A 24806-nucleotide genomic window follows, 5' to 3' on the forward strand; every position below is an offset into this window, starting at 1 on the left:
CTTGAGCAATGGAGCGGTTTTACTTACGAACACTGCGCTCCTGGCATTACTGTGTCTTTAATTTAATAACACCACACAGGAGCTCTGACAACAGCCATGCATCAGACATTACATCATCATTCATCACAGCCACATTACTCCTGTCGTCCAGATGCCAGACACACAGGGGGAGATACCGAGACAGGGAGCAGCGAAAAGAGACAGGGACACACGGAGAGCCAAAGCCATCCAAAGCACTTTATTGCATAACCATGGGTGACAGCAAAAGATGAGACTTTATATAATCTGATGGATCCAGGATGAAGGAGGATTTACCCTCTGCTTAAGCATGAGAAACTGAGCATGTCCCGCAATTGTGACAGACCACAGAGACACTTTCTCCTCGTCTGTCATTCCTCCGATGCAAACCCCCTGGTACTCCAAGGACACAAATTTTTAAAAGATGCAAAGAAGCTCCCCAGGGGTAACCTGGATGGATCCAAAGTTGGACTGAAACTTGCAATATCTCCCTGTGAATGATAACAGGGTTACGCTTGCGTCTTCCTACTCCAATAAGCATGTCTAGACCATATCTAGGAGGGCTTCAGCATCCCCCTCCCCCCACATTCATATCAGCCTCACAACCATCTGTGATTAACTTTGCTGTCAGCCCACTTAAAAATCTGTGATCCTTGTGTTTGCTTAAAACTGCGGCTACACAAACATCTAAATCATTTATTGCAAATTTGTCTCTTAGGCAGTAACTTAAAACTTCAATTAAGGGAATAGTTCTCCTAAAACTTTTAATTCTGTCATGATTTAATCACCCTTCACTTGTTCAAAACAATATTTTAGTTAATTTTTTTCTGTATATATTTTGAAAAATATATATTGACTAAAGGCCAGCTCACCCTGTGCACTTTATTTTTTAATTATTTAAACATTTTTAAAATGTATTTATTTTTTTAATCCTGAACAATTGTAGCATGTCAGACTGCACAAACATGGCTCCCATGTCACACTGTAAGATCTCAGCTGTCGGTTGTTTCTCAATTCCAAGAACACAGAGAACAGGCATTGCCATGGAGATTGGTTTTGCTAGGTCACCTCGAAAGAATGAACTTGGGAGACCATGAGAACAGAGAATGCATCCTGTGACAAATGAGATGCTGTGTTCTTCCTGATGGTCACGTGACCTTCACATATTTTTAGCAGACAATTATTTAAACATTACAACATTCTTACAACATTTTTTTTGCTTTTTTCTTTTCAATATATATAACATGCAGAATACTTTGCACAATACAAATAAAAGATATTTAATAAGAATTTCAGCAAATAAACACCCTTAACCCTTTAACAGGCATCAGATTTGGCGCTCCTATTGGATTGACGCTCATTGCAGCTGTTGTCACACTGCAGAAAGTGTCTGAAAACTTCTGACACTGCCAGAACTTCATCTGAGAAAAAATCTGGTCGTAATGGCAGTAAGCTCACAGATTTTAGCCTGGGATTTCAGGAATCTTTTAGGATTTCCCAAATTTGTCTCAGATGACAAAATCGTGGCTGAAATCTTACAGTGTGAGCAGGGCTAATCATAGTATTTTTTTCTACAATGTAAGTCAGGGGTGCCCAAACTTGGTCCTGAAGACCCGGTGTCCTGCAAAGTTTAGTTGCAACTCCAATTAGACACACTTGGGCTAGCTAATTAAGCTCTTACTAGGCTTTCTAGAAGCGTTCTTGCAGGTGTGTTAAGGCAAGTTGGAGATAAAATCTGCAGGATACTAGCCCTCCAGTTTGGACACTCATAAGTTGATGGGTCTCAGCAACCAGAATTCTTCAAAATTTCTTAGTTTTTGTTCAAGAGAAGAAAGAAACCTATAAAGGTTTTAAAACCACACAAGGCAGAGTATAATAGTCATTTTCGGGTGAGCTAACCCTTTAAAGATGTTGGATATTCGCCCAGCTAGAGTCCCTGAACAGAATTGCAACACTAGGGAAAAAAAAAATCGTGTTTGGGCTGAAATTCGAGAATTGCTCTTTCTTACTTTCCCTCATCCTCATTCCTGCTGTGAAATATTGTTCTGACCTTAACCCTCCATTAAAATTCAATTGACAATTTAGTAAGTGTCCTCCTACCAGGGCTTTCCTGTCTCTTCTTTTTGATGAAACGAAATCTTGGCCCCACACTGCGAACGCTACATTCCCCCTAGAATCAGCAAGTTCCTTAAATTGATCATCCTTTTACTCTTTATTCGTTGTTTCTTTCTCTGAAAGATGACGGAAATTGCAGGTTTCAGCTAACAAAGAGGAAATCAAGACTAGCGTGGCAGCAAAGCCTCAGCAAAGATCAATAGAGTGGCCCAGGCATTTCCACAAACACACACCTATCTGGGTTTTACAGATTGGGCTGACATTTATACGTCGGCTTGAAGATTTCACAGAAGCTCTACTGTACAGGACTGGAAATATTACCTCGGCGACTTCTGTCAAAAGAAGAACGCTCGCCCATAAATGTTTACAGAGCACACAGGCCCATGCAGATTTATAGAGAGAATAACAGGCTTCTGTGTTCAAGACACACTCCCTATCCCGAATCGATCTCGGCCTTACCTCTCCATAATGGGAGACACTGTTGCTAATAGGCTGTAATAAAGTAACTCTGTGGCACTACTAAAATCTCAGCATTTAGCCTCACCGCGTCGATTCAATATAATTCAGCATTAATGGCCGCCTGTGGATCAAGACCTGTGAAAACAAAAGCTCCTGACTTTAAGGCTAACATAAATATTTGGTGGCTTTAAAGCACATATTAGCTGTGACAAGCCATTAAACGGGTATATTTTTCCCAAGCGAGTGAAAAAAGTGCAACTGTTCGTTCCCTAACACTCCTCCTTTCTAAAAAACACCCCCAGAGCTGGGATTTTGAGCTTTGGATGATCCACGATTTTGCTTAAAAATTTCACATCACAGGAAAATGCGCCGTCCTTTGTTTATTGCGTCCCCTGGAGAATTTCCTGTAGTGACTGTGAGGAAAAATAATTAGCATTTCTAACGCTATCTATAACCTTCTCTTGTTCTAGATTAATGTAACATGTTCAATTATGGTCTCGGCGTGCCAACGGCTGTTGCGAATGCATGGGATTTCTGAAACTTTCTGCAACCCTCTAGCCTCCAAACAATGAATGGCTTGAACACCGCCGCCGTCTTAGACACATAAAGATTTTACACGTCTAATGCATTTGTCTGCTTTCACAGTGCTGTTTTAACTAGGCCAATAAGAGGAATAAACAAAAACTGCATTCAAGGATTCCACGGATAAACAGTGATTTTTCAAAAGGCCCAAATTTAACCACCTGCTAAGGCGAAGCAAACAGAAGCAAACAGCTCCCTTTGCTCCCACTGAAATGGTTGTTTCCAGGTTCATTGCTAGGCTGGAATATGGCTCTTTTCTCTCCCTCTTTGGCTATGACCACCAGGGTATCACAACCCTAATGTCTCCTCTCTCTCTCACCTCACTGCGAAACTCATTGAGCTACTCAGAAATTTGAGCCCTTCTTGCTCCAAAGCACACATTAGGCTGAACAGTTCATTACCAAATGGAAATTGATGCTGCCTGTGTCACTTGCAGGAAAGCTTTCAGGACAAAAAAAGAGAGAGAGAGGATAGCATTCTTTTTCTCTGGCAGGAGACGAGAAAAAAAAAAAAAGTAGAGAACGGAATGAGAAACTGGAAACATATGGTTTGTGCTGAATTTTGATGAGACTAATTTGTTTCAGGAATACATTGTCCTCAAAGCTGATTCTTCAGAGGCTGTCTGGACTTCAGACATTGTCAGATTTTTTTTTTTTTTTTAGGGAAACCGTACGGCTGTGTTCTGCAAGAGCTACAACCATGTAACAATCACAAGTGATAATTCAGGCAAAATAAGATCGCCTCTCATCTTGCCTCCCTTGCAGATTTTGATTTGCAAGAAGAAATGAGAAACAAGTCCAATCTGGTCCCGTAGACGGTGCGAGGCTCGATGTGTCACTTCTCAGCCTTATTCATGAGCTCTTATTCACTCTCTCTTTAACATTTCTAAAAACAAGAGCACCACGCTGGCAGTAGCAAATCAGTCAATCATGTGACGTGAGATCATATCGCACTGTAAATATATACAAGGTGTCATGCATAAACACAGATGATGTACAGTCTGGCACAAAACAAATTTCTGAATGATTCGACAATAATGCATTATTGTAATAGGTAGGATGCGCATGAAACCAGACATCTTATTCAGAAGGGCATAATTAATGACTTCGAAATGATTAATGATTTCCACCACTTGAAAGAAGAGCAAATTCTGTAGACTGATTATGCAGCAACATTAAGTTTATATAATTGATTAAAATGCATTTAAAGTGATGTATCATTAATATTACAGTTGTTTATCATTTTAATTGTTGCATTATTTTACATTCAGGTTGTAAAATTAAATTTGAAGAATTATACAATTATACAAGTTTCATTTGAAGTCAAAACATTCAGCAACAAATAATTACTTGACTTCTAGTTGAAAAGTGGCAGAATGCAGATGTTTTTGATGAATCATCTGTTGAACTGCATCCCAATCATTACAAATACTGCAGAAGACCTACTGGAACATGCATGGATTCAAAATTGTCAGAGAAATCAGTCAAGTTTGGTGAGGAAAAAGTCATGGTTTGGAGATACCTATGTAATGTGGGGGCGTGTGAGAGATCTGCAGAGTGGATTGCAACATCAACAGCCTGATGTATCAAGACATTTGTGTTGCCCATTACATTACAAACAACAGGAGAATGAAAATTCTTTAGCTGGAAAGCGCATAGTTCAACCTCCACATCAAAGATCCTGAAAGCAAAGAAGGTCAAGGAGTTCCAGGATTTGCCAGCACAGCCACAAGAAATGATCATTATTAAGCATGTCTGGGGTAAGATGGAGGAGGCATTGAAGATGAAAGAATCTTGATGAACTCTGTGAGTCTTGCAAGGACACCTTCTTTGCCATTTCAGATGACTTTATTAATAAGTTCTTTGAGTCATTGCAGAGATGTGTACATGCAGTTGTCCAAGCTCATGAGAGTCATACACAATAATAATTCTTTTTCCACTGCACCATGACTTTATTTTCTATACTGTACATTATTTCTGTTAAGTGGCAAGACATTTATCTAAGAAAAATTAGACCTTACTGTCTTAATTAAATAATTAAAAATCAAGGCATGATCAGATTTTATTTTGGTAAAATATTTGTAATCTAGAGTTCTTTGCCTTTCATATATACCACTTCTGATACCAAAGGATCAACTAAAAGTCTAGCTATTATCTGTTATTCCTAAAACTTAGGCGATAAGACTTTTGTCAGGTAGTTTAGATGCATTAATTTAGGTCCATAAATATTTGGACATCGAAACTATTCTAACATTTTTGTCTCTATACACCAACACAATAGATTTGAGGGAATATCACTAACCTGGCCATGGAACAGCTTATAAGCCAATTGTCCAATCACTTTTGGACCCTTAACAAGTGGGAGGCACATATGCAAACTGTTGTAATTCCTACAGCGTTCACCTGATTTGGATGTAAATACCCTCAAATTAAAGCTGACGGTCTACAGTTTACAGTTACAGTTTGTTTCATTTCAAATCCATTGTGTTGGTGTATAGAGCCAATAGAATAGAAAATAATGTGTTTTTAATAGGACAGTATTTAGACAGGAAGCAAAGATGGAGAGAGAGGCTTGAACTCAGAATACCGGAATCGCAATGGATTTATATGATTTGTTAAAATGTTTTTCTACAAGCCACATTTGACATTCAGAACTAAAAAAGGAACACAATATTTTCCTCATTTTTCCTTTACCTTTTAGATTTAAGCCTTGATAGTTTCGTCATCTCTAAAGCTACAGGAACACCATCAAATAATGCTTTCCCTGCACATCCCTACAGAATATCTGACATGAAGATCTTCACCTTAAACCTGCCAAGGTTTTGAACCACACACCTGTGTATATGAACAGGAAGGCAGCCAGTTTCTAAAGGAAATGGAAAAGGTGTAGGGGAGAATCACAGAGGATGCACTTTTCGTCAGTCCCCTTATCTGCCCTTGTAGATAAACGCAGTATTTGTTCAAATAGGCTAATGTGAAATCGCAACTTCCTCTTTACTTTGATTATTTATAGCCAACACGCTCCGCTCCTCACACTGCAATTCTGCCTCACACTTTCTGCCAGGGTTTGGGCACCAAGCAGGCTCGTTTGCATATATTTGCATGTAATTAGCACATCAAACCTTCAGACTTGAAAGGGACGCCTTGTCAAAAAGTATTTTGCATCTCTCTCTCTCCTCTCTACCTCTCTCTATCACACTATCTCTCTCTCTTTCTCTTGCGTCTCAGTCTCTATTATGAATGTGTGATTAGACGAACAATTATATAAGTTAAATCTCTCAGAACCTTGGGATTTAAAACTAGAGATTGGATATTTGTTTCGGTGACTTCGTATACAAGGAACAAAATTCTTGCAGTCGATTATGAGTTCGTGTGTGGAAAATATTGAAGTTTGTGTCACATCGCTTCCGTTGCGTGTGCTGATTTGTTGATTTTTCACCAATTATGAAAGTCACTGAGATGATGAGACAATACCATTGACGCAGTGAGTTGTATTAATTAGAGTTAACAATGATGTCAACACGCATCAGTCAAACCTTTGAGTCACGAGCAAACAAGCACTGAGCCATAAAACAAGTGCCCGAACAATTAATGAACTTGCAGTCATTTGCTGAACTTTTAGTGCGACAAACACGCGCTTTTAGAAATAGCTCTTCTTAATGTAGCTTACGGGGTCTTGATCCTCCTAGTAAATGACTGGGATGCATCAGCCTCCCTCCCACGCTTCATGTAATAAAAAATTATGTTTGTAAAAATACACTCTCCAGAAAAAATAGTGTAAAGGTTTATGATCAGTAAGTCATTCTATGTTGTTTTAACTAATTAAATCTACAATTCTGAATGTTTTGTTATTTCCAAATTAGACAGTATTCATTATGATGTAGTTCAGTGTTTCTCAACCACGTTTATGGAAGACCACCAGTTCTGCTTAATTTCCGTGTCTCCTTAACCAAACACACCTGATTCAGATCATCAGCTCATAAGCAGAGACTAAGGCTGTTTCTCAGTTCCAAGAATGCTAAGAACAGACTTGCGTTCTTGTGGAGACCTCAAAAGTTACTCAAGAAGCCGGAAGAACATGAGATGCTTTCCTGGATCTTCCTGATGGTCACAGGACCTTCACATGTTTTTAATGGGAAATTATTTTAACATTACAGCATTCATACTGTAAGTTACATACTGTAAGTTATTATGTTTTTCCCTTTTTCACAATACTTTATATACTATGCATAAAGACCTTACAAATATATGTTGCACAATACAAATATAACTAAATTCAATATAAATTTTAGCAAATAAACAGCCTTAATGTGTTTATGCCTTTATAAAAAATTTCATGGTCATGTTATTTCACTGTTTTATTTAGGGTAACTCCTGAGATAATACATTATATTTCTGAACTTTAATAGTAAATCTATATAAAATGCTGCATTTACCATCTCCTTTATCCTTCTTTATCTCCTTTATTATTAACGACTTCTGGGACTGTCTGTGTTGAGTTTTGGAACTGAACTTTGGCAGTTAATGATGACATTACACGAGAACACAAGGATGCAGATCGCATGAAAGATCTGTAACGGGTGTGACAGACAAAAGAGACATCTAAAACATGCAGTGTTGGTGGTGCTCCAGGAATGTGGTTGGAAAACACTGATTTAGTTCACAAAAAAAAAAAAGAAAACTCTGCAACCATTTGCTTACCCTTGACTTGTTAACAATGTCCATAGTAGGAAAAACCAATACTGCGGAAGGCAATAGTTACAGGTTTCCAAAATTCAAAGATGATTCTATGAATTTACTTTTTTTTTTTTTTTACATTAAGTGGTTGTAAACAATTTATTTGGGCTGAGTTTAAACAAACAAATTAAGTTGAACATTACAAAATTTAATTTGTTTAAATTTTAAAAATAAATTGTTTGCAACAATTTAGCAGAATTTTCTTTTTTTAGTGTAAAACAAAAAAAATCATTGTATTAATTCAGCTCATTTTAAATAATTAGTTTGGAAGCATCAAAAATCATTTGAGTGAAGATACAGTAAACATTAACTTAAATATTTTCTGTTAAGTTGCTTTAAATAATGTGTATTGTGAAAAGCACTATACAAATTTATTTAAAAACTACACATGACTTATTGCACATTAGTGTATTTGATTAGATTAGCAACGGAAAATACATGCACAATATTAAAACAAATGTTATTGTGATATACAGTTGTAGATGTAATGTAGATTTGACAACTTTATACCTTACAGGTCAACATTTTGGTGTAATCAAGATTTGTTTTTTGGAAAAAAAGAATTGTTATTCAAAGAGGATGTACTAAAATTGATCAAAAGTGACAGCGCAGACTTATAACACTACAAAAGATTTATGTTTTAAATGCATGGTGTTTGTTTTCCTGAATTAGAAATGTGCAGAATATTGAGCAGCAAATCAGCATATTAGAAAGACTCTGAAAGATCATGAAACACTAAAGACTGAAGTAATAATTAACAATCAGAAAATAAATAAGTAATAAATTAAATAAAATAATAAGTTATTTTAAATGGTAATGTTTCACAGTATTACTGTTCTTTCAATCTCATGCGACTTTGTAGGGGGAAAAGGCTTTCAAAAACATCTGAGCAGTTGTGGAAATGTGTGGAAAATATGTTTCTGATATACAGTTCAAAGAGAGATGTTAAAACAAAATGTAAAACAACCATTCCCTCTCTCATCAACACTGAATGCAAGATGTAGACACTCTAGTCTAGATAAATGCATCTGTCAAATGCAAAAAAAATAAATAAATAAATAATAATTTTTACTGTATATGCATTTTCCAAGCTGTCATCTTAGTCTACAGAGATTTTAAAACGCATTACCTTATCTTCTGCACCAAATATTAATCTAGGAAAGGAAGAATCATCCTAAATCAATATTGAGTAGTTCATTTTAAGCCTTGGCTTCCTATACAATACATTTAATATATAAAATAAACATCTGCATCACAATTACCCATACATTTCCCATACATTTATTATTAATCTCTCTTGTAGTTTTGTTGTTTTGCTTTGTTTTACATTGGGCTGTGGTTTTACTAATGCCTGTATTTCAGTATGAATATTGCTTAAAGAATTTATCTAATTTTGAACCCAGTTTAAATATACATAAGATGTTAGTTTGTAGGAGACAAAAATAACACTTTTATTCCTGCTTAATAATCCCAATGTATATTTTTAAAATAAAGATCACGATTTTCCCAGCTGAATAGCTGAATTTTTTTTACGGAGCAGACAACTAAACAATATAAAATGTAATTTAGGTTCAGACAACAATTTTAAACCTGCAGTCAAATATTTTATTTACAAATGTATAAACAATTTACAAATTTCAAAGCAAATAAAAGGCAGAGTTTGCAATTAGATATTTTATAATATAGATATTTAAACGCAAAATTATGGTACAAAATTTACCTTTAGTTTATTTGAATGAATGCTGCCACCTACTGGTGTGATGATTTGGTAATAAAATCTTCATTTGAAGCATCAAGTTGCTTTTGAAGATGATTCAGTGGATGTTTATACAGCACTGTTTTCAAATAAAAGCCTTTTAACCATACATTTATATGACAACCTTTGTTACGCAGGGTAACCTATGTTCCCTATTGTGTAATAAAATGCACCTGACTTTATTTTTGATCACTGTAAACCTATAGCTATAAACTCCCAGGACTTGCCATCGCACTTTTTATTTGTAATTGTAATAAAACGCTAAAGATTCCACTGGTATAAAATACAAATCAAAAAGTCTGCTGATGAACTTTCAGATATAGGTGGATCTTTGACATTTAGGCAGCTTGAAATGAGACACCAATTAATAAAATTTAACATAGTCTGGCGTGGGCTTAGTTTAGAAGATATATTATATTATATTATATTATATTATATTATATTATATTATATTATATTATATTATATTATATTATATTATATTATATTATATTATATATAGGGAAATTTCCATATTTTATAATGGCTAATATAAAAAAAATGGTTAATTTGATAAAAACAAAAATCCAGGTTATATAAAAAAGTAAGTATTTTATAAGGATTTTTAATAAGTATTTTGTGCAAAAAAAAAAAAAAAAAAACACTACCAAACAATTCAAGTAATATTTAAAAAATGTATAAATTAAGTGAAATAAAAATAAATAAATAAATAAATACAATAAGTGAAAGATTGGGAAAGTAGTTACTAATTAATTACTTGAACCTGCAATTGTACAAAACAACTGTCACTGGTTATTAAAAAAGCCATTATACCCCTTAATGTCACAATATCCAAGGCTAAAAAATCCCAGTTTAACCATTACCATACAGATAATCAGAGCGAACCTTTCAAAGAAGAGGTGTCCACTTTATGGGCCACCCATGGTTAAAGCACTGCATTGAATTCGACTTTATTGTGGGTCGTAAAAATTCATGCAGAGGTGAGTGATGTGTCCTCTTTCGTCAGGACGGGTGGCGGTGTTGGGGTCCCAGAACTCGAGAGCATTAAAGCTGACCTCCCTCACCCCGGGGGGCTCTTAAATGCCCGCTCGACGGTGCCCATCTGATGTGATTATTGAATGTTTATTCCTCTTTTCTCTCATTGTTAGTGCACTTAGAATGATTAATTACGCCAAGCTCTCCCGCTGACATCTCGTCTCACTCGGGGGAGAAAAACACGCTCTCCTTGCTCCTTCCCCCTGTCTCTTTCTATCACTCGCTCCCTCAGTCCTCTCCATTCAAATCAAATTCAATTCAGAGAGCACTCCATCTGCCATCACGGCCACTATACAATAACAACTGGAGCGACGGCAAAACATACAGCAAATAAATACAAACAGCAGCAAATTGATGGAATAGTTAAAGTATGATTTAACCCAGGCGAGTCGGTAAAAGATAATACGATTTTATGAGGGCTGCACATCACAAGCTTGCCTTGTGTCTTCGTATTTTCTTATCGTTTGTTTTTTTCATCAGTTCTGACGGTCGGGAAGGGTGTCAAATCAGCAGCGTTTGCTTTTCATGTACGCGGCGTGAAACTCTTGACACAGGAAAAGCTGTTTTATCCGAACCGACATGTGTCTGTGTTTAAACATGCATGCTTCAATTAAACAGCTCTGAACTGTCTGTCCACTGTGCAAGTAATCCACTTAAACACCCAGAATGATGCATTCGCAGATGTTCATCCTTTCTACCAGCTGAGCAGCCAAAAGGGAAAGGATACAACCAGCAGGCGCACTGTCTGCATTCAGATTTAGCCGTCAGAGTTGCTACCACCTGACATGCTATTCAAGAGCCAACACAATTTGTTTGTGATCTGTTCTATTATCTTTACAAATCCGTATTTAACTGCCTACCCGTACACTACAAAAGTGCTGTGTTTTGATTCTACCATTTCACGAGTTCACACTTAAAGATGTTTAAAAGATAAAAGCATATAATAATAGTAATATTAATAATTCCTTACATTTATATAGCGCTTTACACAATGAGGGGGAATCTCCTCATCCACCACCAGTGTGCAGCATCCACCTGGATGACGCAACGGCAGTCATTTTGCGCCAGACCGCACACCACACACCAGCTGATTGTTGGAGAGGATTTATTTATATATTTATGCTTTGTCTATAACTCTCTGCAACTCTCACATGGTCGCCCACTGAAGCTAAGCAGGACTGCGCCCGGTCAGTACCTGGATGGGAAATCACATGGGAAAGCTAGGCTGCTGCCGGAAGTGATGTTCGTGAGGCCAGCAGGGGGCGCTCAACCTGCGGTCTGTGTGAGTCCTAATGCCCCAGTATAGAGAAGGGGACTCTATACTGCTCAGTGGGTGCCGTCTTTCGGATGAGACGTTAAACTGAGATCCTGACTCTCTGTGGTCGTTAAATATCCCAGGATGTCCTTTGAAAAAGAGTAGGGGTTTAATCCTGGCATCCTGTATGCATACTGCCATCACGTCATCCAGGTGGATGTTGCACACTGCTGGATGAGGAGATTCCCGCCAATGTGAGTGTTAAGCTATTCAAAAATGTAAGACCACTTGGAAATTCTCAAAAGATTTTTTTTTTATATTTGCTTTGTTTTATAAAGTCTAATACAGTTTATTCTATATTTTAAATAAAAATACAGTTTAAATACAGAGCATTTTTCCTCCAGAAACTGGTAATAATACAAATGTTCAAATGTTGTGTTTGAAAGTCAGGATTATTCCACCAAGTATTGATTCCTGGTCTATTCTGAAGTTAAAACATTTGTTGATATTACTGAGGAAGAGTGGCAAGATGCTTGTCTAAAAGCCCAAACTCAGACAACAAGCACTCATTTTAGATTGCTTCAATATACAGTCATCGGCCACTACATTAGGTACACCTGTCCAACTGCTTGTTAACAAATTTATAATCAGCAAATCACATGGCAGCAACTCAATGCATGGAAACATGGTCAATATGATCTGCTGCAGTTCAAAAAAGATGATCTGCTACTGTTCAAACCAAGCATCAGAATGAACAACCATCACAACCGTCTCTAGGGTTTACAGAGAAAAAGATTCCGAAAAAGAGAAAACAGGGTAGGGTCAGAATTTGGAGTCTCAACATGAAAGCATGGATCCACCCTGCCTTGTATCACCGGTTCAGGCTGGTGGTAGCGGTGTAATGGTGTGGAGGATGCTGTATTTTCTTGGCACACTTTAGGCTCATTCTCACCTATTAAGCATTGTGCCAATGCCACAGCCTAGTACCTGAGTTTGGTTGCTGACCATGTCCATCCCTTTATGACAACAGCCTATCTTCTAATGGCTACTTTCAGCAGGATTGTGGCCATGTCTGAAAGTGAAAATCATCTCAGACTGGTTTCTTGAACATGACAATAAGTTCGCTGTACTCAAATAGCCTTCACAGTCATCATATCTCAATCCAATAGAGCACCTTTGAGATGTGGTGGAACAGGAGATTCGCATCATGGATGTGCAGCCGACAAATCTGAAGCAACTGCTTGATGCTATCATGTCAATGTGGACTAAAATCTTTGAGGAATATTTTCAGTACCTTGATGAATCTATGGAACGAAAGATTAAGGCAGTTCTGAAGGCAAAATGTGGTCCAATCCGGTACTTGTATGGTGTACCTAATAAAGTGGCCGGTGAGTGTAAATGGCTGAGTAGATAACTCCAGTTAAGTGCCCAAACTCGGTTCTGGAGGGCCGGTGTCCTGCAAAGTTTAGTTCCAACCCCAATCAGACACACCTGGGCTAGATAATCAAGCTTTTACTAAGCTTTCTAGAAACATCAGTGCAGGTGTGTTGTGGCATGCTGGAGCTAAAATCTGCAGGACACCAAGTCTCTCCAGGACCGAGTTTGATCACCCCTGATCTAGATGATGGCTCTTTTCTTGAACTGATGGACATTGAAAAGTATAAAGACAAATATGTTATTGCTGTGTTATTTATTACAAGTATTATTATTTTTTTTTTACTTTCAAAGTGTATTAAATGATTTTGAGTCTATATTATTATTGTTGTGTTTTATTTTTTTTGTGTTTGTTTTGATAAATCTTTGTCAATTTGTATGACAATGTTTAAAATAAAAATTGTTGTAATAATTGTCAAAAAGGACAATTCGTCACCTTGGAATTACAAGGTGCTATCTGCGTTCTGAATAATATTGAGATATTGAGCTTTAAAGTTTTTGCATTCCATAGCAAACAGTATGTGTAACATTTTTTTTTTATTTTTTATAAAAAGTCTTATAATGTAAACAACTTATAAAAAACATCCCATAATGTAAATAAATTGTCATTTAATAAGAATGTCAATAACTCAATTTGACAAAAATGTCAGATAGAACCTTATATATCTAAGGTGACGAATTGTACTTAATTCAATAAAAAAACAAATCTCTAAATGACAGCCTTTATTTGTCATTCTTCAATGGACCGTTTACATTTTTAAAGGCACATTAGCTTCCTTTCCTTCAGCGGGTTTAAATTAAGGTTACACGTTATTTTGATGTTCAACTTAAGATATTCTTTTTAATATAAGTGTCTTTCCATGTACATGTCAACTAACTCTCATTTGAGTATTAGCAGACTAGAGTTAGTAGACTAACATGTACATGTAAAGTTACTTATAGTCTGTTAGAGGACCAAGGAAATAAAGTGTTTGCATATAATAAGCAGACAGTCTACTTAAGTGCTGTTTTAACCAAGTGTCAAGATGCATTTTTGTCAAGTTGATTGCAAGTAAATGACACTAATTGTAAGTGCAAATGGAATCTAAAATGTTTTTAGTTTGTGCACTTTTACTGATCGGAAATGGTAAAGACATGTTAGTTGCAGCCTGATCTCATGAAGAAACGTAACTATTTTATGTTTTAGGAGCTCTTTTGGATGCGGATTTAGCCTATAGAAAAGCAGGAATGCAGTGGTAAATGCAAGCACACAAAGCAACTACTTTTGCATGTTACAGAAGTAAAAAAAACAAAAAACAGAAAGGAAGCCCTACTGACAGCTTTTCACTTTTTTTATTGATTACAGAGTTAATCAAAAAACACCAAACATATTATATACTTTTTCTTTTGTTTACGCTTTTTATTTTAACGTGGACTAAAACTTGCCCCAAATGAAATAATGGATGGAAATGTTTTTGAAAATGTTATTTATAGTTTTGTTCTTCATAGTTATTATTTGCACTTTAAAGGATCATGTACCCCCCCTTTCAGTTTTTAGTTCAAGTCTACCTCAGATTTAAAAAAAAATAAAAGCATCATGATGGGCGTGGAGCGCTGTGAGCAGAGAGAGCAGTGGACATGGCTGGCAGAGCAAGGGAAAAAAAGCGGAGTGAACAACTGTTGTCAGTTGGTTCACAAAATCAGACACAAAATGTGATTTTATAGTTTACAAAGTTAAAATGCAAAGAAATAAACATTAGGCAATTTAATGCCCTGCTACAAACATGGTAGATTATTAAACATTTCATATAATATATAGGCTACACATAACCACAATTTAATAAATCATTATAAAGGTAATCATGTTTATATAAACACTAAATGAGGAGGACTTCTTTCCTCCTGAATCCCCGGGTCTGTGGATAGCAGTGCAGGTCTTTTGCCATGTCTATTTCAGCCATTAACCCTGCCGGTAATCTGGGGGATTTTAAACATAGGCAAACACTGGAGCATGGAGAGGTGATGTGTATGAGTGGTAACAAACTCAACTGATAAAAGACCATTCTCTGCCATCCTCCAATTCCTGTACAGCTCTCTTGACAACAATGCTTGCTGCACAGAAGCAGCTTTGTTGTATTAGTAGCCCGGACAGCATCGCGGGAAAAGCTAAGCAACAAACCCCATGGATCATGGAAATAAGCACATACATGTCCCGGCTAAATACTGCATTGCATGCGTGGACACGTTCTCACAGCTTGGCAGATCTCTCATCAAAAAGCAATGCTCCAATGAATAATTAAGAAGCAGGCTCTTCTCATAGGATAAGAAAACTCAGCTATAAATAATAATGAGAAAGCAACGAGTCATCTCTGAACAGGTAGATGAGTGCTACATCATCGATTTTAATCCAGCCCTATCGATGATTTTAAACCCAGAAGATGAAATTAGTTGACAACAGCTCAAAATTGCCAAGTTTTCCACACAATTAAAGCTAACAGGTGCTAACATTGTCTTAAGTGATGCTCAACACGCACACAAATCTGTCAAAATTTTTTAAAAAGGGTTTCTTGTACCTTTTAAAGGGATAGTTCACTTAAATTAACATTTCATCCATCATTTATCACCCTCCACTGGTTTCAGATCAGTTTTTTTTTTCTGTTGATCTCAAAAGATGAGGCTGTACATTGAATGCTGGATAGCAGGAACCATTGATTTTCATAGTATTATTGTTGCTACTACACTGTAAGAAATGATACAAGAAAAAGTCATGACTACAAATTATTGTTACTTTAAATCAAGTTTCATCTACATTTGTTCAAGCTAGGCTTAATAGGTATGCCTAAAAGTTATGCTTAATATTTTTAGCCATGTACAAGTTAATAGGACTAGAAAAATTCATTTAATTCAACAAAAAAAAGGACAGTAAGTTCTTTTTACTTTTATTTTTTACATTTTTCAATACAGTGTATGAATGTCAATTGCTGCTGGTTTCCACCATTTTGCAGAATATCCCATTTTGAGTTCAACAGAAGACAAAAGGATTCATACAATTTTAGAACTTGAGTTTGAATAAATTAGTGTGTGCGATGAACAACCATATAGGTCAGAAAAAATGACATAACCATGTTAATGTTAATAATGACATTAATTGTATGTGCGAACATTGTATACAGAAACAGTGACTAGCCGTCTGCATTTTAAACATTAAAATAATGTCACGCGGAAAAACGTTTTATGTCTACTTAGAAGAATAAAGATGCCGCTTGTCGTGCAATCACATCATCAATAAATACAAGAGAACCAGTTCCATTGACAACGATACATGCCCATGTCATGTTACTACCACCACCATGCTATACTGCTAGGGATCATGAGCAGTTGCTTTCCTTCTCCATACTCTTTTCTTCTCATGTTGATCTCATCTGTCCATAGAATTTTGTTCCAGCATCTTGTAGTGAACCCTCTGTATTCGCTGTAGTGTAGTCTTCTCTCGATTGTTGACTTTGACACACATACACCTACCTCCTGGAGAGTGTTCTTGATCTGGCCAGCTTTTGTGAATTCTTCAGTCGTCCACCACAGTTGTTTCTGTGGTCTTCTGGGTCTTTTGATGTTGCTGAGTTCATTGGTGCATTCTTATTTTTTTAAGAATGTGCCAAACAGTTGTTTTGGCCATGCCTAATGTTTTTTCTATCTCTCTGATGTGTTTGTTTTGTTTTTTCAGCCTAAAGATGGCTTGTTTGACTGATTGTGACAGCTCTTTTGAATCTCATCTTGACAGTTGACAGTAACAGATTCCAAATGCAAATGGAACACTTGATATGAACTCTTGACCTTTCTCTGCTCATTGTAATATAGGATAATGAGGGAATAACACATACCCGCCCATGGAACAGCTTAGAAGCAAATTGTCCAATTACTTTTGGACCCTTAACAAGTGGGAGGCACATTTGCAAACTGTTGTAATTCCTACAGCATTCACCTGAGTTGGATGTAAATACCCTTAAATTAAAGCTGACAGTCTACAGTTAAAGCACCTCTTGTTCGTTTAATTTCAAATTGTGTTTGTGTATGGAGCCAAAAATGTTAGAATTATGTCAATGCCCAAATATTTATGGACCCAACTGTATATGGTTCTTCGTCCCAAGGCCTCAAGTAACAAATTTCTGTTTGTTTGAGAGTGAACTATTCCTTTAAGCAGTTTGAAACAAATTTATTCAAAACAGTTTATACTGAATTTTGCATTCAACATTTTGGAATGATGATGAGCCTAGCAAAATCCTTCAGCGTTTCACAAAAAGTGGGTGGCTTAAATTTGGATTAACTGTGGACAAGAAACCCCTACATGTGCTCTTATATCTAATTCACTTTACCATGCACTCTCAGTTGCATCCCCAGACAATGCAAAGGTAGTCAACGTGGGATGTTTGTATTCATGTGCAAAAAGATTGGTGTATTTATGCACGCCATAATTACACAGTCCTACTTAGTTACTATTCCTTCAGATGTTATTTGGGCGTTAAAGAGGGTAGGAGTGCAGCGAGTCCTCCCTAAGGCCAGTGAACAGGAGAAGAAACAGCTTCCAGGATTAACGCTGAGTGTCGAGATCTGACAGCTTAATCGCGACTGCTTCCTCGCGAAAGAGAGAGCTTGATAAGAAACTGGAAAAAGAGGATATCGTCATCATTAATATGATTCATTTTGTCAAGTCGTATCCCTTAATACCTCCTACCAGGCTTTCCAAGATCCTACTCCTGCATTATACATCTACAACTTTATCATTTGCCATCAGAGAACAATCCCTCCTGTCAGATTTTCCTTGGTGTGAAGAAGAAACCTTCTGTTTATTAATCCTAACAGCCGCAATTCTCCGCTCTAGCTCTCCTTTCTAGACATTTATAAGCAAATAAGTGTTATAAAATAAAAATGAAACGTTTAATTAACGGATGCAACGGTATATCACATTTACCCGTTATAACCGTCAGCGGGTAATTTTATGAGAAACCAGGTTTTCTCATTACCTCCGCTCAGTTTATAAGTGCAATAAAGGTGATGGAAAACAATTCCCAATTGCACAAACGACTGATATTGGAGGCACCCTCTGTGCCTGAACATTAAATTATGAATAGTTTTTATTACTGCAGTACTTTGGACACAGCTCTATATTATCTGTGCGGATATAATGAACACCAAAGATCTGTTACCATGGCAGTGACTGAGAACAACAATCCCATTAGTGGCATTGATAAAAGACCAAATGGAGGGGAAAAAAGAGAAGGAGAGTAATTACTGCACTAATATGGGTAAAACCTCTGATTATTTTTACCGGATGCTGTTGTACTGAACATTAGCCTCTGTTAAGCCTTTGGCCTGAGGTAACAGTTGCTATGTTGAAAAAAAAAAAAAAACACTTAAAAGAAACATTATTACATTTGAGTGATGAGGAGAAGCAGGCAGACCTGTCAGCCGAAAAAGGGGCTCAGGGAGCAGTAAACACAACCTCTGATGGGGTGTAACACTAAACAGATATCCCTAAACATCAGCAAGTTCTGCAACACGGCTCATGGCAAAGCATCCAAAGATTTACAGCTAGAGATGGGGAATGTTATATGTTTCTACCTTCAGTTCCTCCTAATGCTTACAGTTCTTTAATGACTGCATTAATGATTCTTTAAGCGCTTTAAATATTTAGAAATAAGAAATGCAGTTCACATAACCAAATACAATGATAAAAAATACATACAGTAGCTGTTTTTTTTTTTTTGGTTGTACAGTTAATAATGTACGATTTAATACAAATTGAATATGATTGGATAATGTCACTTTTAGCTTTGCATAATTAATGACAAAAGTATGACAAATTTGATCAGTAGCATTTTGTTCAAAATTTTCAAAAATAATTTTGATAATTGTCCTGTTTAAAGCTTGAGTAATCTGTAGTTACATTTAGCAATAAAACAGATTAATTATTACTGTTTTCTAGGCCAATATTGTTTGGAACAATATTCTCATTCTGGCATATTAGTCAAAAAATTCTGCTGCTGTACTATAGGCTCATTTACACTAAATGCATCTTTGCTTGTTTGAAATGGTTTAAAAAACCATTTGGCATAAAGCTTGAGGGTGTTGGGACACTGAGCACCTGTAAATAAAAACTAGCAATGGTTGCCCCGCCTCTGTGCTCTTCTTATTAGTCCACTCTATAGAACTGACAGTTAGGAGCTAATCGGTCAGAATGTAATAAAAAATGGGTCAAGTCAACTAATTAACTCTAGGAGACTTGTGAAATAAACACTTTTTAAAATAAGGTGGTGTGTTCTCATTAAAGCATTTTAAAAATTGCATTTAATTTAATAAGGTTTCAGGTTATATACTTCTATATTTAATGAACAGAGTTAAATAATGACATTCAACTCTGCAGCATTGACACTTGAAATTAATTGAATCAAAATTGAACTGACTTGAATTGAATAATGAACAACACCATTGTCTTCTGTAGGGAAGAAATGAACTTTCATAATTGATGAACTGTGTGACACTAGTATACTTAGTGAACTGAATTGAAACCAAGCTCAACTAAATCGAGCTGAATGATGACACTTATCTTCTCTAGGGGCTGTGTTAAACCTTTAATTGAATTTGCTTCATAATTGATTAATGTTGTTTACCAATGTGATTTTTCAGAGGTACCATTAGAGTAATGCAATAATTGACCTTAACAATATACTATACAATACTGAGCAAACAATATAATAACACTTAATAACACTTACAAACAATATAATCATCATTCTTAGATTTTATAAAATTGGGCCTACTGAACAATTCAATATAGTGCAAATAGCTACATATTGTCATATGAATAGTCAATCAATTTCTCATTAATTTTTTTGTTTGTTGTATTGGGGAACTGACAGTTTTAATAAAAAAAACAGTCTGTCAGATTTAGAAGAGCTGGAATCAGAGATTCAACTAAATAAAGTTTACTGAATATAGTTTGTAGTTTCATCAGCAGAAGCCAGCTTCAGCACTCTCAAAGAGTTCATAAGCCACTCAGCATACTATCTCAAAACAGCAACAATTATACTCTTGCATAATGTTATTACCCTAAATGTGTTAATTTTAGGAACATTTTGTCATTGTGTATCATAAGAGTATAACTATAATTAACTTAACCGTATTATTATCTTCTCAACTTGTCATGTTGTGTCAGAGTTTAACACCAAAGGCAGCAAGAGATTGAGGTGGCAATCTTACCAAAATTGCTTGGCTTCTGCTTAATGAATCTGCAAACCATCCCCAAGATGTGCAAACTGTCCTGATCGGTACAATCCAGTTGGAGTCATTTGTTTTCTCTGGATTGCTCCTGGTGCATCATTGATCAATGCCCTGATATTTCTAAGTTAATATGACTTTTGTGGCCACTACTATCTAATGGATACCTATTATAATGTTATTTTTATTTCATTATTTCTTTCCATAATAAACTGATCTACTCTATTCTAAAGGAGGGCAAAAAAGGTAGTAACTGTCTGCAAGACCATCGTAAAGGGGTTATATTTGTGTATACACACCAGCATTGCAAGTTGATGGTTGTCTGTGGTGCCCAGCTATATATTTCTGCCGCGCCATTTGATTTGATTTGATTTCATTTGAAATAACACGCAAACGTGCACGTGGGGTGTGTGTTACTTCCAACTGTCATGTGCACAGCGCATCCAGTGTGCGACCCACTTAAGGATGGAGTGTGCTTTAGTTTTGTGGATCAGTGACTGCAGGAAAAAGAACATTACGCTGAATGCCAACATTATCTGCACAAAAATCTAAAAAGCTTTATGAGCCTTTTGCCTCTAGCAATGAATGTTTGTCCTGACAACAGGTTTTGACCTTTGGTTTCATTCTATAATACTGGACTTTTTTTTTTTCTACAACAGTTTAATTTTGAATGTGTTTAAATGAGGGAAAAGTGTGCAAATGTTAATGCTTGTTTGAGAAATGTGTATAAAGTGGTTAATGTGGGGCTTTACAGCCTAAACAAATCTATAACAATTGTAAAATATAAAGCAGACTACCTCGCGGATTTCACTTATTGTGGGTTATTTTTTAGAACATAACTCTCATGAATAACGAAGGACCACTGTATAGCTGTCATGTAAGAGGGATGCTGACAACGGAGTGCTGATCCAAATGCAGGTTTATTAAGTCAGAGTCGTGGTCAAATATCAGGCGAGTGGTTAGAAGGCAGGTCGCAAACAGGAATAAACAGTAAACAAGGCAAAGGTCTACGGCAAGGCAATGAAAGCGCATTGTAATGTTCATAAACAGTATAAGAAGATATAAATATAGGATACAAGTTTAAGAAGGCAACAAGGTGTGTGTGTGTGTGTGTGTGTGTGTGTGCTGTCTTTATAGCCCATTTGATTAGTTCTGAACAGCTTCAGCTGTTTGCAACAAAAGGTGAACCGAAACAGGTGTGAGAGTACAGGTAGGATGGAATTTGTAGTTCATTTTGTGGTAGATTTGTAGTTCTCCAGCGATCTGCATAGGCTAGATCACTGGCGATTGTGACAATAGCACTATTGACAATAATTATCTTTCCGAAGCATCTTGACAAACTTGCACATCATTACATTACACAACTCCATTACTATTGTGATTTTGATTGTAAAGGCTTGACATTATTTAAACCTGCAGTTCTACATTAGTGTCTCTTCAAAAGAAACAATATTTACATGTGATAATAACACATTCGATGACCTGTATTTATGTATTAAATGTTATTTGTCCTCAATTCTCGAATGGTTGGCATCGTCTTGTTTGCACAAAATAACAAAAAAAGAAAAAAACAAGAGGCATTTCAGAGTAGTTTGTACGCTGTCTGAGCTGTATGTTTGTTTGCTTTTTAAGTGATTTCTTAGAGATGTTTTCCGCAAATGATTGCAATGTAGATTGTGTAAGTACAGTTTTTCAGGAATACACTTAAGGGCTGTAACAAACCAAGTCAGCATAAATGAGTGTCTGTCGGGCTAGTTTTTTTGTCAGCTCCAGTCAGGCTCACATCGGTGGCAGTTCACCTTATTCAGGATGTTAAATTGGTATCACTAGAGTTGGTGAGAGAAATCTCCAAGATTGAATGTTCAGTTAAGTGAGCAAGTCAGCGCACAGGAATAAAAGTATACTTGATAAAAGTGAGCAAAGAATTTAAGACAACAGAAACAGAAGGCTGCACCGATGTTATGTCACCTCACCTGGCCATTTCAGTATATTCATAATGACATGAGCCACTTGGAATGAAGGTTGTGATCAACATAAACAAGGCATGAAATGGTATGCAAGTGCTGCTTTGTGTACACTTTGTATGTTTGCAGTCCTCGTTTCAATTTCCCATTGTGATTAAAGAAGACAATTGATACCTGCTGATATAGACAGTTAATAATTTACCTGCTGGCTCAGAATGCACATGCTTGTTTGCAGCTAGTTTGCACCCTGCAGCCCTTTTGTTGTGTTTAAGAGAAGCATTTTTGGCGAAGGAGCTTGTGTCAATGTTTTTTTATGTTTATGCTTGATGTGTCATGGCTTTTAGAGGCTGTTCACACTTAATGCATTATGTGCAATACATTCGTCCAAGTCTGGCAATTGCAAGTATGTAAAAAAGATCAGCTTTCATTCAAATCAACCTGAGACTGTAGATCTCAAATCAACCTGAGATCAACCTGCTGACAATAGGCTGGAAACACAGAGCTACACCTTATCAGGGGGGAATGCAAGAGAGTTTACCCTTCTCCTTTTACCTCCAGCCCCCCTATAATTACTTGCAACACCCTAAATTCTTCACAGTCAGAAAAAAAAATGTGTAAGATTATAACTTTAGGGGTAAAACAGCTGTCACTGGAGCACTCACATTGTTTTATTCTTTCCATATATTTATAGTAGAATCTTGTTAATATGTTACTACTTTAAGGTACTAAAATAAGAGCTCTACGCTATTAAATTGTTAGTATGCCACTGCTTTAAGGTACTAAAATAACTATGTTAATTAATTTTATTTTAAAAGGATATTTCACACAAATAAAGCTACAAAAGCTACAAAAATGCTATCTAAAATTATATGTTAAAATTGAAATGATGTAATTTAGTTTAAAATGTGCGTATTGTCACCTGACGGACAGAGGACATTGGTTTGGGCTGGGAAATGTCCGGCCAAGCTTCTGAAAGTGATGTTACACTCTCCACATGTATTGAAACAACAGAGCGAAACAGACAACAAAAACTTTCGGGCAGCCCCGATCTAGAGTAAATGAGGAGGTAATTTTCATTTTTGGGTAAATTATTACTGTAAGTAACGCTTGTGCTCCAAATTAAAGAAAAAGCTGTTGTAGAAAAAAGATTGACTTTTTTTTGTTAAATAGTCAAAACTTTAGGACATTTAGGACAATATATAATTATGTACTCCATTTACATTTCATTGCACAACACTGCATTATTCACTCTCAAAAAAAGAAATGTTCAACCTAAATTTAGTTACAACAACACCACTGCATTTATCACAACCTTCAAAAAATATTCATTTGAAACTTTTCATGTTCTTTTGCACTATGGATATAACCAGGACCGTATTAAGAACACATTGGGCACTGGGACTATAACAAATCCAAAGGCCACCCTTCATTTCTAATAACTGATTTATTTTATTATTACCATGATGACAGTAAATAATATTTTACTAGAAGATTTAAAGACACTTCTATACAGCTTTAAGTGACATTTAAAGGCTTAACAAGGTTAATTCGGTTAACTGGGCAGGTTAGGGTAATTAGGCAAGTTATTGTATAACGATGGTTTGTTCTGAAGACTATCGAAAAAATATATAGATTAAAGTGGCTAATAATATTTACATTAAAATTGTTTCTAAAAAATTAAAAACTGATTTTATTCTAAACAAAATAAAACAAATAGGACTTTCTCCAGAAGAAAAAATGTTATTAGACATACTGTGAAAATGTCCTTGCTCTGTTAAGCATTTGGAAAATATAAAAAAAAAAGAAAAAACAAGACAAAAGGGGGGCTTATACCACACACACACACACACACACACACACACACACACACACACACACACACACACATATATATATTTATATATATATATATATATATATATATATATATATATATATATATATATATATATATATATATATATATAGCATCCAAATGCAAGAACTAAGACACTACTTTAAACGTTGAACTGGTTTTCGTTGATATTTACAGATTTCTCCTTGTGTTAAGACACTTAAAACCATTCAGTGGTCCAGAATGTGTGTTGAATAATGACACGTTCTTTTATGTGCCGCACCACCCTGTGCCAAAAAGCATAATCTCAAAGCAAAAAAAAAAAAAAAAAAACCTGCAATTATTCGTTCCACGCAGAGCCACT

General features: G+C 36.1%; 1 protein-coding gene across 2 annotated transcripts in view; it reads right to left on the reverse strand.

Annotated features, from left to right (window-relative positions):
- The window catches only part of nrg3b (neuregulin 3b), a 263343-nt gene that overhangs the window by 73123 nt on the left and 165414 nt on the right, over nt 1-24806 (reverse strand). The window lies entirely within an intron of this gene.

Source organism: Danio rerio, chromosome 12 (assembly GCF_049306965.1).
Source record: "Danio rerio strain Tuebingen ecotype United States chromosome 12, GRCz12tu, whole genome shotgun sequence".
In the NCBI taxonomy this organism is placed as follows: Eukaryota; Metazoa; Chordata; class Actinopteri; order Cypriniformes; family Danionidae; genus Danio; species Danio rerio.